The sequence below is a fragment of the Schistocerca piceifrons genome, chromosome 1 (assembly GCF_021461385.2).
Source record: "Schistocerca piceifrons isolate TAMUIC-IGC-003096 chromosome 1, iqSchPice1.1, whole genome shotgun sequence".
Classification (NCBI taxonomy): Eukaryota; Metazoa; Arthropoda; class Insecta; order Orthoptera; family Acrididae; genus Schistocerca; species Schistocerca piceifrons.
In genome coordinates, this window is record NC_060138.1 from 131,457,713 (window position 1) to 131,474,485 (window position 16,773).

A 16,773-nucleotide genomic window follows, 5' to 3' on the forward strand; every position below is an offset into this window, starting at 1 on the left:
TGCACTAATTTAACACTATGCCGTCCGGCGACACCATAGTGGTGTCGTGCGCCAAATGGCGGTCAACGGACGGCGACACCGCAGTGATGTCGTCTGCATAGTATCGCTCAGTGGTCGGCGACAGCACGTTAGCATCTTTTGCACTCTGTTGGTGTTCTGTTTAGGTAACAGTAAGTTACACACGTCAACAAGTGTCTTGTTTTTATAAGTAGTTGTGCCATTTCATCATGGCGGACGAAAGAGACAACAGGATTATTTACGATGATTGCGCGGACGTCTTGTTTGACGTTCCGGACGACTTGGCCGATTGGGAAGAAGACGCTGGATATCAAAAAAATTAAAGTGAATCAGAATCGTAGGAAGACAGTGAAATACATCCAAGAAGAATTCGGCGAACGCTACGGTTGCCAACTGATTCGGCTGAATCAGACGAAGAAGACAGTGCACAGTGATCAGACTTTGATTTACTGAGGACCAATAATAAATTTGAAGGATCTCCGGGTCCAGACATATTTCCCAAAGATACACAGAGCGTCGAGGATAACTTACAATTATATATTGGGAACGATTTATTTGAATATATTAGCAACGAAACCAAAAAGTACTACAGTCAAAATTGCAATAGAAGGAAACTGGATTTAAAAAATGCCAAATTTGTCGACGTTACGGGACCCGAACTTAGAAAATGGTTTGGGCTTGCTATTCTTATGGGAACTGTAAGAAAAGCAAGGATCAATGATTATTGGTCAACGAACCCGTTGACAGACACACCGATATTTCGCAAAAAGATGTCCCGCAAGCGATTCAGACAAATATTAGCATTTTTACATTTTTCCGACAGCAACAATAAACTGGATAATGCCGACCGGCTTCTCAAAGTGCTATTCGTAATTGGTTATTTTTCCAAAAAGTTTAAAGAAACGTTTAATCTAAGTCAAAACATCTCAATTGATGAAGGAATGATACCGTGGCATGGACGGCTAAATTTTAAAGATTACAATCCGTCGAAAATTACGAAATACGGCATACTCATTCGGATGCTGTGTGATTCAACGACGGGATACATTTCTTCATTCGAGATATGTTCCGGAGCTGGACAGCCTTTAGCAAAAACAGTGATGGAACTATTGACACCTTCTAATGGAAAGTGGCATCACCTCTGCATGGATAATTATTATAACAGTGTAGAACTTGCAGAGAAGTTACTTGAAAAGAAAATTCGAGTTTGTGTAACGATACGGCAAAATAGAGTATATCCGGATAATTAAAGCGCTCAAAAGTCAGTGTGTTTGAAGCTTGTCATCAATGGATAGGTGACAAGCGGCCGGTGACAAGCCAAGTAGTCCAAGCGAATAAATTTGTACGAGACGCGCGGACGGCAAAGTGTTAATTACAGGTCTTTGTACATTAACATCTTAGTTGTAGCGTGAAGTCATTCTGCAGGACCTGGTGCAGAGGTAGGCCTGGAGGAGTGGCAGCTTTACTCCTCAAGCGTAGGTATCTGAAACACAGCTAAGCTTCCTCCATTTCTGTCCTTATAAGCTGTCACCAATTTACAATTTTTCTTATTCTTTTCAGGTAGTTTCTAACCTCTGTTTTCGTACATCATCTGGAACTTTGTCTTCAAAACAAAAGTTTCCCTTACATTCTCTTAAGACACACATCCCTGTTGCTCTAGTTACCTCTTTTATTCCACAGTTGCTTACAGATTGAGTACACCTCGCAGTGCTATGCCTACTTACAATTTTCATTTTTACTACAATCAGTAGTTTCCAATTTCCGGAACTTTACCATCTGCATTGGGTCTTAGTTACACCGTACATAGTTTACGTGTACTACTTTCGTGATAATAGACCCTTGCTACGACGTAACTCTTGTAACTGTTTCTTCGGGCGAAACAAAGTCTCCCCGAATTTTACTCTGCTCTTAAGAACAATTATACGACGTTTTTTCTTGCCCACGTTACCGATAACATAGAAAGTATCTTCAAGTTTGCCCTGATCTTCAGGCACACTTTCCTGAGAGGATTCAGTCTTGTCGGCTCGATTCTTAGCCTTACGACCACTTTTCCTCCTCCTCTGTACCCTTTCCCCCTTTGGAGAAGATGTTTCCATCCCAAATGGCGATAAATTTGCGTTCTTGGGAAATAAATTTGTCTGCACTACTCCATCGTCCACAACACAACTAACATCATCTTAGTTTCCTATGTATTCTCAGTGGTATCTACCATAAGATCACCGTCTGCAGTTCCACACTGCACGATGCAAAAATCGGTGTCACATGTACAGGATGGGGCAAATAAAAGTGGCCTGAAGGACAGAATTCCTGGGTACAAATAAACACCGCAGAGGAAAGGAAATACAGTACTAATCTGCCTATAGCAGATTTTGAAATTGGCCACCATTCATCCCATGGCACTTTTGAGCCCTGATCAGCAAGTTGCTGATGGCGGATCGAAGATGGATTGCCGGATTTGCTACAGTCTCATCCGAAATATTCTGCTGCAGTTCTCGAAGGCTCACAGTTGTTAAGATATACCGTAGACATAGGGCTCCGAACCCAAAGTAATTGTACACTGACAGGTCAGGTTACATGGGTGGCCAGCTGGGGCTACGATCAGACTGATCTCTGCCAACTGCTCTGTCAGGCCTGATAGATTGTGTAAATGTACTCCAAGGTTCGGCCGGCCGTATGGGCCGTTGTTCCATCCTGTTTGGGTGTGGTTATTAGCATACACTCACGTCCAATCGTATCTACGCTTTCAGGCCACTTTTATTTGCCCCATCCTGTATGTCCCAGTACATATCACCCGCTCCACGGCCTCAAAACAACAACCATTAACACTCGATGGCGTAGGTAGTACTGCAGCAGACACTCAGACTGAGGCTTCTGACAAGATCGTTTTTAGCCTGGACAAGACGTCAGTACGACCGGCGTTGCGCTCATTTGCTCACATCATTATGTATGTGTCAGTGGACTTATCCACACCACGGTGCCCCTTCGCCCTTTCCATCAGTGCTAGGACGCCGTGAAGAGGCTGAGCACAGAGGTTACATGTCGCGGCTCTTTATTGCAATTCTCGCAGGATGGCATATTAGGTGCTGTCATACTGCGGCGTTTTACTAATCTTAATCGAGGCTCAGCTCGGTGGAGAAATGTCTTCTGTAACACTGAACTCTTTATGTGTCCCAGATACCAGTTGTGACACACGGAATGAGCCGAATCTGATTCTCCATCGTCTGCACTAAGTAATAACTTTAAAAATTTACAAGCGCGTCCCGCGAGACAGACCTGCTGTGCAAAATTACTTTGAATGACATGTTTACACATGCCAACTGAGTTGTGTTGGCTCCTTTCGCATGCATGATTAACCTACTTCTCAATATTAAAACACTGATCCACGCAACTGTTTTGGTCCTACCAATATGTACAAGCTTTGTGACTCCTATTACTATAGGTGATGCCATTAAGTTCTTTTCCCAAACTTGTTTGTCATTTTGGCCTCTCAACGAAGATTACGGTCTTTGTTCCAGTAATCTCAAAAGCTTACTGGATTCATTATTGTACTTTCCCTCATTCACGTACGAACCCTGCGTAATCTTGTACAGTTTATGTTCCACTTTAAGAAGTAATAAATAGTAAGAATAAATAAACCAATAGTTTACATTCCGCAGATAGTATAGTTCTCTATCTTTCCAGCTAATGACTTCAACGATATCAGCACAACAAGTTGGTGGTAGCTCACCCTATTCACGCAATTCAGACCTCCCAAGACATTATCAATAGCAATACCCTTCCAGGAATGTTCACATTGATGCAAATTCTTTCCCCAATATTAATAGACAATAGATATGCTCTAACTTCTACATATACAGGGTGGTCCATTGATAGTGACCCGGCCAAATATCTCACGAAATAAGCGTCAAACGAGAAAACTACAAAGAAGAAAACTTGTCTAGCTTGAAGGGGGAACCCAGATGGCGTTGTGGTTGGCCCGCTAGATAGCGCTGCCATAGGTCAAACGGATATCAACTGCGTTTTTTAAAATAGGAACCCCCATTTTTTATTACATATTCGTGTAGTACGTAAAGAAATATGAATGTTTTTGTTGGACCACTTTTTTTGCTTTGTGATAGATGGCGCTGTAATAGTCACAAACTTATAAGTACGTGGTATCACGTAACATTCCGCCAGTGCAAACGGTATTTGCTTTGTGACACATTACCCGTGTTAAAATGCACCGTTTCCCAATTGTGGAAAAGGTCGAATCGTGTTGATGTATGGCTGTTGTGATCTAAATGCCTAACGGGCGTGGGCTATGTATACTGCTCGGTATCCTGGACGACATCATCCAAGTGTCCGGACCGTTCGCCGGATAGTTACGTTATTTAAGGAAACAGGAAGTGTTCAGCCACAAGTGAAACGTCAAGCACGACCTGCAACAAATGATGATGCACAAGTAGGTGTTTTAGCTGCTGTCGCGGCTAATCCGCACATCAGAAGCAGACAAATTGCGCGAGAATCGAGAATCTGAAAAACGTCGGTGTTGAGAATGCTACATCAACATCTATTGCATCCGCACCATATTTTTATGCACCAGGAATTGCATGGCGACGACTTTGAGCGTCGTGTACAGTTCTGCCACTGGGCACAAGACAAATTACGCGACGATGACAGATTTTTTGCACGCGTTCTATTTAGCGACGAAACGCCATTCACCAGCAGCGGTAACGTAAACCGGCATAATATGCACTATTGGCAACGGAAAATCCACGATGGTTGCGACAAGTGGAACATCAGCGACCTTGGCGGGTCAATATATGATGCGGCATTATTGGAGGAAGGATAATTGGCCCCATTTTATCGATGGCAACCTAAATGGTGCAATGTATGCTGATTTCCTACGTAATGTTCAACCGATGTTACTACAAAATGTTTCACTGCATGACAGAATGGCGATGTACTTCCAACATGAAGGATGTCCGGAAGGTAGCTCGCATGCGGTTGAAGCGGTATTGAATAGCATATTTCATGATAGGTGGATCGGTCGTCGAAGCACCGTACCATGGCCCGCACGATCACCGGATCTGACGTCCTCGGATTTCTTTCTGTGGGGAAATTTGAATGATATTTGCTATCGTGATCCACGGGAATATCGTTTCACGTATTGCCAAATGCATTGAGGTTGACGGACATCATTCTGAGCATTTATTGCATTAATGTGGTATTTACAGGTAATCACGCTGTAACAGCATGCGTTCTCAGAAATGATAAGTTCACAAGGGTACATATATCACATTGGAACAACCGAAATAAAATGTTCAAACGTACCTACGTTCTGACTTTTAATTTAAAAAATCTACTTGTTACCAACTGATCGTCTAAAATTGTGAGCCAGGCGTTTGTGACTATTACAGCGCCATCTATCACAAAGCGTAAAAAGTGGTCCAACTGAAACATTCATATTTCTTTACGTACTACACGAATATGTAATAAAAATGGGGGTTTCTGTTTAAAAAAACGCAGTTGATATCCGTTTGACCTATGGCAGCGCCATCTAGCGGGCCAACCATAGTGCCATCTAGTTTCCCCCTTCAAGCTAGACAAGTTTCATTCTTTGTAGTTTTTTTTGTTTGACGCTTATTTCGTGAGATATTTGGGTCGGTCACGATCAATGGACCACCCTGTATAATCTGCGAAATATTGTACAACGCATGGCAGAGGAACATGGTATCAATATTATCGGTTTCCTTCTCTGTTCCATTCGCGTATTGCGCCAGGAAAAAGAGATTGTCAGCACGCACCTGGACACGCCTTCGAAGACACATGCTGTAAACTTCAGGTTTCGCAACAACTACTTCGAATTTCTCCTAAGGATACAAGTGTTCTCCGAGCGTCTTCATTACACTTTCGTATGGAGTATACTAGCATACTACGATAGTAAAAGCGTACGTGAATTCTTTCAATGTTGTGTCTGCTTGGTAAGGACTCTAGACACCGGAACAATATTATAACTGATAGCGCTAGGGTACTGCATACGATTTCATTCACAGACAAAGGCCAGTTTCCCGAAACTTCTCCAACAAATGTATGTCTTACATTCATCAGCCTCAATATTTATTTTACCTTATCGTCCCATTTCATATCGCTCTGCAGTATGGCCGATAAATACTTATACGATGTGACCTGCTCAACATTATCATTGCTACTCTTGTAATCAGGTGCTACCGGATTCTATCTCTCTATTACACTTACCTTCATTATTCTGTATATTACTTTGTTCAGCAGCTTGGATGCAGGAGATATTAATTTTAACATTCTGCTGACAACGACGTCGGTAGACTAGTTTTTTTTTTCTTTTGGGTCATCAGTCTTCTGACTGGTTTGATGCGGCCCGCCATGAATTTCTCTCCTGTGCCAACCTCTTCATCTCAGAGTAGCACTTGCAACCTACGTCCTCAATTATTTGATGTATGTATTCCAATCTCTGCTTTCCTCTACAGTTTTTCCCCTCTACAGCTCCCCCTAGTACCATGGAAGTCACTCCTTCATGTCTTAAAAGATGTCCTGTCATCCTGTCCCCTCTCCCTATCAATGTTTTCGACATATTCCTTTCAGATTCTGCTCAGAACCTTCTCATTCCTTACCTTATCAGTCCACTTAATTTTCAAAATTTCTGTAGTACGACATCTCAAATGCTTCTATTCTCTTCTGTTCCGGTTTTCCCACAGTCCATGTTTTACTATCACACTCCAGACGTACATTCACAGAAATTTCGTCCTCAAATTAAGGCCTATGTTGGATACTAGTAGACATCTCTTGGCTAGGAATGTCCTTCTTACCATTGCTAATCTGTTTTTGATGTCCTCCTTGCTCCGTCCGTCATTGGTTACTTTACTGCCTGAGTAGCAGAATTCCTTAACTTCATCTACTCGGAGACCATCAATCCTGATGTTAAGTTTCTCGCTGTTCTCATTTCTGCTACTTCTCATTATTTTCGTCTTTCTTCGATTTGCTGCCAGTCTGTGTGCTGTACTTATTAGATTGTTCATTCCATTCAGCAAGATCATGTAATTCTTCTTCACTTCCACTCAGGATAGCAATGTCACCCGTGAATCTTATTATTGATATCCTTTCACCTTGAATTTTAATTCCACTTTTGAACCCTTCTTTAATTTTCATCATTGCTTCTTCAATGTACAGATTGAGCTGTAGGGGAAAAGGACTACATCCCTGCCTTATCCCTTTTTAATCCTAGCACTTCGTTCTTGGTCGTAAACTCTTATTATTCCCTCTTGGCTGTTGTACATATTGTATATTACTCCGTCTCTCCCTATAGTTTACCCCCATTTTTCTCAGAATTTCGAACGTCTTGCACCGTTTTACACTGTCTAAGATTTTTCTTTAGTCTTGTTTCCATTATCAACCGCAACGTCAGAATTTCCTCTCTGGTGTCTTTGCTAAACCAAACTAATTGTCATCTAGCACATCAATTTTATTTTCCATTCTTCTATATATATTCTTGTCAGCAACTTTGATGCATGAGTTGTTAAGCTGACTGTGCGATAAATCTCGCACTTGTCAGCTATTGCAGTCTTCGGAATTGTGTGGATGATACTTTTCCGAAAGTCAGATGGTATGTCGTCATACTCATACATTCTCGGTAGATACAGAGCATAAACTCTGATTTTGAGAAGGAAATAGAACACCTCTTCTCAAACTGGACATTCCTGTCATTTGCGATAGGTAATTTAAGAAAACCACAGGAAATCTTAATTTGGATGGCATGACTTTTTTTAATTCAAGGTTCTTTCAAATTTAAGTGAAAAGTCTTTAACATTACTCCACTTTAGTATTCTTCCCGAATTAATTTAAGCCTTCCATACCGCTTTGCCAGCTCATTATAAAGCTATTACCTTCCAACCTAAACTAGACCTCTCGTTACGCTACGTTTTAGTATGTTACCACACGTAAGATTTCTTATTCACATCCGTTGGCTTCACTAACTCACATTCAAACTGTCACTTTTCAGCCTAACCTACACCGGGTACTACACTACAGGTCAATCTTTTGGTTCAATCAAACACGACATACAAAACAAAATGAAATAAAATGCTGTGACAAAGATGGCCTGTAAGTTCAAAAATTAGAATGTAATATTCGTAAGACGATACTTCAAAATGCTGTTACAAATGCAGCACTACATGTCATATACCTTACAGAAACACTAGGCACTCAGTTAATTTTTAACAGTACAGATCCAACACACATTAGCTGTGTGAGAAGCAGGCGGAGGTCAGTTCGAATAGAAGCAGTAAACTGGCTTGGGAGAGCCAGAAAGAGACTCGCTTATGTTCACAAACATTATGATTAAAACCCATGAAATACAAAATATCACAAACATGGATATTACATGAAAAAATAAAAGATTGCAAATTCTTAAAATGAGACACATGAACTTAAAATACTTTACAAATTAATGAAACATTTCGCATATAAAATGTGTGAGAAACTGAAACTGAAAACAAGTTTATGTATGATTACATTCCATTCACGAGAGCTTTCATGAGCACAATATGTTCACAACAATATATTTGTTGAAAGCCTCCCGCTCTGTTTTCATATTCTTTCCTTGCTAGTTTTACTTTAGGGATCTAATAATTATCGCATAACTACGACTCGTGGGTGTATTCTTCCGTAGTCTGTCTGCCTATCAAAACATGTTTAATAATCGGGGTAGAGATTAAAATACTCTCCTCGAGCCGGCCGGAGTGACCGAGCGGTGCTAGGCGCTACAGTCTGGAACCGCGCGACCGCTACGGTCGTAGGTTCGAATCCTGCCTCGGACATGGATGTGTGTGATGTCCTTAGGTTAGTTAGGTTTAAGTAGTTCTAAGTTCTAGGGGACTGATGACCTCAGACGTTGAGTCCCATAGTGCTCAGAGCCATTTGAACCGTTTTTGATCTCTCCTCGAATTTGACTCCTAAAATCTGCGCGAACAGGTAACAACTTTGCATAGGATAACATTAAAAAGACATACAGACTCTCTTGAAGAGAGTACTCGAGAACACTATAATTTTGCTTAATACGCGAGGGGAAGCCCCCTTGCCCATGAGATTTTAAAATCTTAGTTATTCTTTCTGCAGTCCTGATATTTTCAAGAGTAACATGTGGATGAGTTTCATTGGGTGGGAGATCTTCATACATTCACAAGACTGATATTAATGCTGATCTTATTTTAATAACAATCTTGTGTTCTTTACACTACACATATAATTATTAAAGTTCACCCAATGACATTGTTAAACCAAACAATACCGGATGAATTCCCAATTAATGTTGTATGTCAAAGAACAGGGAGACGCAGTCGATTGGCGGGAAGTTGGAGGATTCAGGGCTAATGACCACCATAATTACACAGTATCATTCACGCATTCTCCCATAAGAAAGCATACTTCCACAAACCATTAAAAGGAGGTGTACAGAATGATGTAGAAGGGATTGGGACAACTGTCACCGTAAACACTTGTAAACTACGTGCACTGGGAATTATCATACAGAAATCTGTGGCTGTTAACAGATAGCAAACGACGAGAATGAGGGTCAACATCTTCGTCATATTCGCCATGATGGATAGCCTCGTTACTTACAGTGGAACTCCCAATGGCCGTTACAGCTGAGAGAGAGCGTTATTGAAAAATGGTTCAAATGGTTCTGATCACTATGGGACTTAACATCTGAGGTCATCAGTCCCCAAGACTTAGAACTACTTAAACCTAACTAACATAACGACATCACACACACCCATGCCCGAGGCAGGAATCGAACCTGCGACTGTAGTAGCAGCGCGGTTCCGGACTGAAGCGCCTAGAACCGCTCGGCCACAGCGGCCGGCGAGACCGTTATTCCAGAAAACAGAAAATAAGCCCCCAAAATCTTTTATTATTGCCGCGTAAAATATCAGATTCAGATCTTGACAACATGGATGTGTGTGATGTCCTTAGGTTAGTTAGGTTTAAGTAGTTCTAAGTTCTAGGGGACTAATGTCCTCAGAAGTTGAGTCCCATAGTGCTCTGAGCCATTTGAATCATTTGAAAACAAGGTGAATTAAATAAACAGTTACTTCAAATGCTACCCGGACCAATGGTCACCCTTGGGGACAAAACGAAGTACATAAAATTCTTAGAACCTAGCCAGATTAAGTGTACGAATGCAAATCGACGTAACTATTTGAATGCTAATAATGTTCCCGTTAATCCTGTATGCATTCTGCCTCACCCGAGGCCAGAGCGCTAAATCATATTAGAAGAAAATATACTTAATGCCGCTGACGGCATATTATACTTTATTGGTATACAATTTAAATGGAAGTGTGTCTAATTGACACCTTTTACTGTGGCACATAAAGGTTCTGCTATTGATTTTTGGACAACACGGTTGTGGAGAGAAGCAGCGATTAGTATGATCAATCAATAACTCATAAACAGTCTTAATCGCATTTATTATTATTATTATTATACCGCCAACCGGTTTCAACCCGATGTAGGGGTCATCTTCTGGGCGTTTACACCATTTGTGATAGTTTCCTGCCTTTATGTAGACAGGAGTGACACCACCAGCAGTCGACCATTCGTGTAAACGCCCGAAGATGACCCCTACGTCGGGTTGAAACTGGTTGGCGGCATAATAATAATAATAATAATAATAATAATAATAAATGCGATTAAGACTGTTTATGAATTATTGATTCTTCTGCTATTGGTTTTGTTAGCCATATTTTGTACAAGAAAGCCAAGTGTGCAATAATTATCTAAATTTTGTATGTAGTTATACAGATATTTACATTATTTTATGTTTCAAACAGTGTTTTCCATTTTAGTCTTAAACATATTTTACATACAATACATTGCATTATTTTGTAAAGTATTTTACGTACGTACATGTGTTATATTGGAGAACTATAATAATATAGGCTCTAAGCAGTATGGGACTTAACATCTGAGGTAATCAGTCCCCTAGACTTAGAACTACTTAAACCTAACTAACCTAAGGACATCACACACAACCATGTCCGAGGCAGGATTCGAACCTACGACCGTAGCAGCCCCGTGGTTCCGAACTGAAGCGCCTAGAACCACTCGGCCACAGCGACAGGCACCGTAGGACTATGTATCCTTTAAGTTACTCATGTATCATCCACGTATTGTGTTCCAAGGGTTTTGGCCATGACGTCAGTGAACATGTGTGCTTCTGTTTCTGACTCCCCGAGCAAGTTTATTGCCTTTTTTCGAAACGATCAGTGTCTTGTGTTTCCGTAAGATGGACGACATGTAGTGTTGGATCTGTAATAGAATTATCAGGTAAGTACCTTCTTACGAATGTTACATCTTAATTTTTGACCTTGCTGATCAGTTTTGCAACTGCATTTTATTTGTTTTTTTCTCGTACAGCACCGTGAATATGGTATTGCACTGAACCCGATTGTGAATAAAATACAGTACAAGTCATCATTCACGCATTTCCTTAAATATGTGCCGGCCGGAGTGGCCGAGCGGTTTTAGGAGCTACAGTCTGGAACCGCGAGACCGCTACGGTCGCAGGTTCGACTCCTGCCTCGGGCATGGATGTGTGTGATGTCCTTACGTTAGTTAGGTTTAAGTAGTTCTAGGGGACATGACCACAGCAGTTAAGTCCCATAGTGCTCAGAGCCATTTGAACGATTTTTGAACCTTAAATAAGTACTTTTTGATATCCGGTGGAAATGATGTTTATGTAACTCTGACACCATAACCGACACACCAAAACAGTAATGTAACAGCAAAAGAAATAATTTGTTTATGCTCGCTTCCTGCTTACACTCGTCAGAACGCTATCACATCACGGGTTAAAGATGATGTCCGATATTTGCAGTTTCAATGGACCATCCTTGGCGGCTTGTTACCTCAGCTGCGATGTGACGCGGTACATCTCACTTTCGACGAGCACGACCCGACTTCCGTCGGTACGGACGCGGACGGATCACTAAATTTTCCATCGACTTCTCACCGGGCTGTTTTCAAATTTACAGGTCCTATCTGCCCCGCCCAACAGCTTCTTAAATGCAGACGAAAAATTAATGTGTAGTTCGACAGCCACGCTTCGTCCGAAAACCCACCGTGGTCCCGGCCCTAATGGCAGGGTCTGTTTACGCACCCGGAGGCGCGGTGGGCGTGGCTACTTAGCGGCGGCCGGGCAGACTCGTGCTCCATCACGGCCACGACTTGCGTTAATCGCGGACCCCGGAAGGCGAAAAGAACGGGGCGTGTTTTCTGGCCGCACGCGGCGGCTTCGGCAAATTACACGCTTGTCCGATCACTGGTGTGGCGCGGGGCAGAACACAGGAGGGGGAAAATGGCTTCGGCCGCTACTGCGGGGGAAGCCGAACATCTCACGTAAACTACACAGCCAAGGCGTCTATTTGCAGACAGCTACGAGGGGACTGCGAAAAGTTACTAACACGTCATTGTGACAAGCGAAGTAAGTTTGTTTCAGTCCTTTAGTTATTCTGAAGGCCTCTATGTGAATTTCTGTCCCCAATTTCACACAGTCTACCGACTTGTAAAGGTTTGTGATACATCTTGCAGAAATTTTTGGCAGTTCTCCTGACCACAGCAGCTCGAACAACAGCTTTACTGGCTCTGTATGATAAGCTTTCTCAAGATCAATGAAGTCCAAATGACTACTCATATTTCTCCCGAACCTCTTATCAATGATCTGTCTTAGGGTAAGCCCGCATCTCGTGGTCGTGCCGTAGCGTTCTCGCTTCCCACGCCCGGGTTCCCGGGTTCGATTCCCGGCGGGGTCAGGGATTTTCTCTACCTCGTGATGGCTGGGTGTTGTGTGCTGTCCTTAGGTTAGTTAGGTTTAAGTAGTTCTAAGTTCTAGGGGACTTATGACCACAGCAGTTGAGTCCCATAGTGCTCAGAGCCATTTGAACCATTTTTTTGTCTTAGGGTAAAGACCTGCCTCACCGACGTACTTCCAATTCATTTACAATCTTCCCCACGCTTGATTTTAAAATCATACCGTACAGCTTGCTAACTGAAATTCTGGCACTTATGCCACGATAACTGCTACACACTTCCTTGCTTTCTCTTCTATATGTGGGGCTTACATACGTTAAGTTCCACCCTGCTGGAATTTAGTCCCCCATACCAAAAACATTTATTAAATAACTTGCTTAGATATTGATACAAAATGCTTGAGCCATACTTCACTAATTCTACCGGTGTAGTTCCAAGCCTTGGTGATTTCCCAATCTTGATTTGTGTAGCCGCTTCTATACCTCTTTCGTAGTTATTCCTAGTCGATTCCTTCACGATAGAAGTCTGCGACTTAGTCAAGGAGTCATTTCAGAACCGCTGTGTTAACGTTCTCACCGTTGCAAAATATCTGTCCCTGCAGACGTCTTTTCAGCTTGCCGGAAAGATGGAAATCGCATTATACAAGATCTAGACTGTATGACGGATACGAAACGTTGAAGCAAAATTTTTGTTGCGCGCACCGTGTCGGACAGTGCACTGTCGTGCAGAACAATGTTTTTGATCAATTCTCCATGCCTCTTGTTCTTTATGGCGTCCCCCCAGCGATATCAGTGTCGCACAGTACGTGTCGGCGTTAATTGCTGTTGCGCCCTTTGCCATAAACTCTGTGTATACATCTCCTTTACAGTCGAAGAAAACTCTGCCCATTACCTTCCCTGACGAACATGCAACTTTTCATTCCTTCCGTGGACCGAGGAGGTTAGTCTCTATAGCATAGACGCTCTCTCTGCTGGAGGTGTGGAATGGTATACCGATGTCTCATCGCCCATGATGATACGGCCTAAGAAATCGGTTCCTTCCACGGAGCAACGCACATAGGATGTCCAGAGATGCCGTAAACCAGTGGTTCCCAATGAGCGGTAAAATGAAATTTTCCGAAGACCAAAAACTAAACGGTTCGATTCTGTTTCAATCACGAAACTAAATTACTTTCAAAATATTACTACAATTATCACAATTTTGTAAGACTCTAATATTGATTATATAAGATATAAACAATTAGTTTTTCTCAGTAGCATTAACCCGGTGGAGGTTACAGGTTTCTCCCATAGGCTACCCACTACACACATATGTTGTGCTTTGTCCCGTACATCGCTGATGATAAAAATGAGACATAAACGTAACATATGGTAACTATCTCAAGAAAATGTCTTCTCCAACTTGCAGACAGTACCTGCAGTAGTCCGGAAATTGCTTCATTACTCTCTTCGATACAGATAAATTAATTAATTGACAGCGCGACACAGCAGTAACAACATAAGGGTTACTATATGTCTGTACACAGTACATTAGTGGCTGTGCATTAACAGCCTGAAGTCTTCCAATTTGTGCCAGTTCAGAAATAACGAGTACAGCAATCATGTGATTTACGAACAGTAATTATAGTACACACATTTTAATTTAGTTGATTTAAAATGGGGTGAAGTGTGCAGGTCAAGCAAGTGCAGTAGTGGAGAGGAATAATTCAGGGGAGTAGGTCTTGTAACAAGTCTCTTTTCTCAGTGTGGACAGTTAGCTTTCTTATCTGAGAAGGAGTTGTGAGAAGCACTTGCGATGCATCGCGAATTCTTTCGTCATTCGTTCTTGTCGGTGGCTTTCGTTTTCGATCAGCATCGTTACGTCTGTGCGGCCTTAGTCAAATTGTTGGCACCATCTCAGAACGGTTGGACTTGACACTGCATTTGGTCCATGTACCACCTGAATTTCACGGTGAATGTGTGTTCAATGTAGAGGTTTACAAGAATGGTACTGTCTCCCGTACTTAAACTTTTGAGTGTTTTTCCAGTTACAGTGCAATTTCACGCGGACACGGTGCCGTACTTGTAATTCGCACCACAGCAGAAATCCGAAATACATGCTCTTGTCTGTCACTTCACATTCTCGTTGCACAATGGTCATAGCATGGGGCGAGATGTACAACTCACTTTCTGCAGATCTTTTGTAGTTCCGTCAATCGGTCTATAGGGTGTCGCAGAAGCAATGGTCAATATTCATGGATATGACACAAACACTCATTTGAAGCAAACACTTCATATGGACATATGTCCTACTCTGAGCGATTTACGAAGCAGAAGACGTTTAATGTACGTTTGTTTTTTGGCCTAATGGATCGCAAGTGTGTTACCCAACAAACCTTTTAACGTTTTATTCTAGCTCAACGCACCTCGATGCTTTCAGTCTCTTTGCTTGGGATGTCTTTCTGCCCTCTTTTCTCGGGATGTCTTTCTTCCATTAAGTTAACCCACTGAACGTGCAGCTGTGTCTGGGGTGTTGTGAATGACGTAGTGCGAGGGACTGCATGTGTATCAGAGACAAGAATCGGTTAACTGCGCTCGTACACGCGCTGGCTAAAATGCCAGGTATCTACACGAACAAAGAATATGCAGATACGGCGTATGTTTACGGCTTATGCAATGGTATTGCTCCTGCTGCTGTTAACGAATACCATCAGACTTTCCGACATGTCGAATTCCTGATCGTACAGTGTTTACCAGAGATTTCAGCACAGTGCGCGAAACGAGGATTCTTCCTCGTTCCTATTTTCGTTCTGAACGTGTGGTTCAACTGTGGTGTCTCCGCCAGACACCACACTTGCTAGGTGGTAGCCTTTAAATCGGCCGCGGTCCGTTAGTATACGTCGGACCCGCGTGTCGCCACTATCAGTGATTGCAGACCGAGCGCCGCCACACGGCAGGTCTAGAGAGACTTCCTAGCACTCGCCCCAGTTGTACAACCGACTTTGCTAGCGATGGTTCACTGACAAAATACGCTCTCATTTGCCGAGACGATAGTTAGCATAGCCTTCAGCTACGTCATTTGCTACGACCTAGCAAGGCGCCATTATTCAGTTACTATTGATATTGTAAATAATGTACAGACAAGACCTACGTTCAACATTAATGGATTAAAGTTAAGTATTCCACCAAGTACCACCTTTTTTCTGAAGTCTAAAATCCTTGTCCTGTTACAGACCTCACGCCAGCCTGCGTGAGCTTAAACGCGTGCCTTTCGGCTTCCTCTTTTCATACGGGTTGGTTCTCCTGCCAATCCATAACGTCAACAACCTGTGCAGACATCGTTGAAACGGTGCAGCACAGTCCTACTACTAGCATACAGCAAAGTTCTGCACATATCAGTGTCCCTCTGACACGAGTATGTCGAACATTACATACGGAGTACTTGCACCTATTTCACATACAGATTTTCTGCAATACTAACATTCCAAGACAATGCCACACGACTTGAATTATGTCGCTGGTTAAATGAAAATCGTCATTTGCTTCCGTTTATACTGTTCACTGATGAAGCAACGTTTACTTGGGTTTGAATCAACAAACAAGTAAAATCGTCGACGGTCGCAGGAAAATCCACACGATACAGGGGAAACCAGTTCCCAAGATCGTTTTCTTATCAATATTTGGTGTGGCATGATTTGTAACATGCTGAAAGATCCAGTGATTTTAAAAGACTGAATGACGGAACACAATTACTTGCATTTTTATTTTTTGGAAAATTTAGTTGTTGAACACTTCGAGGAAGTTATTTTGGCCGCGTGGACTGCAGCGTACTTACAGCATGCGGGGCCCCTCCACATTTTACCAGAGCCCGAGAGAAACAATTGCACTAACCTTAATCGTTGGATAGGTCGTGGTGGTACAATCAACTGGCCACCAAGATCGACAGCCTTTG